This window comes from Orycteropus afer, unplaced genomic scaffold, assembly GCF_000298275.1.
Source record: "Orycteropus afer afer isolate SDZICR_OR568_19922 unplaced genomic scaffold, OryAfe1.0 scaffold00405, whole genome shotgun sequence".
NCBI classification, from domain to species: Eukaryota; Metazoa; Chordata; class Mammalia; order Tubulidentata; family Orycteropodidae; genus Orycteropus; species Orycteropus afer.
This window is the reverse complement of record NW_006921992.1, coordinates 2,250,602-2,252,780: the sequence shown is the minus strand read 5'-3', so window position 1 is coordinate 2,252,780 and position 2,179 is coordinate 2,250,602.

Below are 2,179 nucleotides of genomic sequence, written 5' to 3'. Positions count from 1 at the left end.
TGAGACTATGGCCCCTAGCTGCCCTTTCGATCTGGAATTGAACCCACTCCTGTGGCTTCCAGCCAAACAAACAACAGGCATGGGAGGTGAACATTTACCTGAGGTAGATACACTCCTTGGAGAGAAGAATCATGGGAGAATACAAGGGCTGCTTATGCACAGGGAGACAGCTCAGGGAGCAGGAGTGCATGGAGGGAAGGACACAGGGAGGTTACTATGGGGAGGAAGTGGGAGGGGAGCTGGTGCATTGTGAGAAATTGCAGTCAATGTTATGAGACAAAGTGTATGTGAGCTGCTATACGGAAAGTGAATTTGCTCTGTAAACTTTCACCCAAATAACAATTTTTAAAAAATGATTGTGCTGGTAAAGCTGTAATTAATTAATTAGATAGATAGATAGATTAAGTAGATAAATAGAGAATAGATAAATAAATAAATAAAGCAAGCAAGCAAGCAAACTCATTGCCGTCGAGTCGGATCCGACTCATAGCAAATCCCCCTGTTGGGTTTCCGAGGCGGTATCACTACGGAAGTAGATTGCCCCATCTTCCTTCCGAGGAGTGGCTGGTAGGTTTAAACCGCCAGCCTTTTGGTTAGCAGTTAGGTGCCTTAGGCACTATGCTACCAGTGCTCCTAAAGCTGTTAATAGCAACAGCCGTAACAGTAAATGTCTAATATACAGAGAATAGTGATCTCCCGGTAAAGGAGATCCAGGCAGGACACACTGGGAGGCTCAATAACTCTCCAAGACCTATGCATATTCAGGTGTTTAGATTAATGTTATTAAAACTTCACATGAAAAGTTTCATGCATTCTTTGTTTATATTTTACAATAGTTAAGTGTAAAAGTGGCCAAAAAAAATGTAATTTTTATACATTAATTTGAGCAAGTCAAGTCATCTAACAGTCCATTTTGGTTTAACTTATCTTAGGTAAGGAGGGCTCTTACACTTCAACTTATAAACCTTGGTCTTAGAATATTTACATTTATATTAACTAGAAAAAACTCTGTAAAAGGAAAATATTGGAAACTAAGTGTCCATTCATGGTGGTAAGGTTAAAAAAGAAAAGAAAAAAAAAAGCACGAAGACAGAGCCACCAAATGAAATGTTACGGACTTTGACATAATTTGAAACACTTACTAATGAAGATCAAAGACTATAGTCTTCAGTATGAATTACAACACAAAATAAAGAAAACAAAAATCCTCACAACTGAATCAATAAACAACTTCATAATAAATGGAGAAAATACTGAAGATGTCAAGGATTTCATTTTATCTGGATCCAAAATCAACCCCCGTGGAAGTAGCAGCCAAGAAATCAGATGACATATTGCATTTGGCAAATGTGCTGCAAAAGCCCTCCTCAAAATGTTAAAAAGCCGAGATGTCACCTTGAGGACTAAAGCACGTCAGACCCAAGCCATGGTATTTTCAGCTGATTCCTATGCTTGTGAAAGCTGTACAGTGAGTGAGGAAGACTGAAGAAGAAGAAATGATGCATTTGGATCATGGTGTTGGTGAAAAATACTAAACATACCACAGACTGCCAAAAGAATGAGTGTATCTATTCTGGAAAAAGTACAGCTGGGATGCTCTTTAGAAGCAAATATTGCGAGGCTTCATCTCTCGTACTGTGGCCATGTCACCAGGAGGGACCAGTCCCTGGAGGAGGACATCGTGCTTGGAAAGCAGAGGGTCAGAGAAAAGGGGAAGACCCTCAGTGAGATGGACTGACACAGCGGCTGCAACAATGGGCTCAAACACAGCAACAACTGTGAGGCTGCGCAGGACCGGGCAGTGTCTCGATGGAAACTAACAACAACAACACACAACTTTAGACTTAAGCTGTGTACTGTTATGAGCACATCTACAGGAGAATTTGTTAACTGCAAAAAGCAAGTGAAAGTTCAAAGCAATCTTTGAATAACAACTCAGGGAAAATAAAAACTTCTAATTCCATTTGCTTGCATTTGGATAAAGAAATACTGGCAAGATGCTTAAGAAAGTTACGATAAAGCTGGGTATCTAAAGGCAGCTGGTGGAAGAAATGTCTGGATGAGGTCAAAGTTAGGAACAAGTCTTCATAAAGTATGCTTTTTAAGTTCATATTATGATTTGAACTTTGAAGGCATAATCTATTGAAAAACAGTAATTTTAATTTTAAATGGAATATAA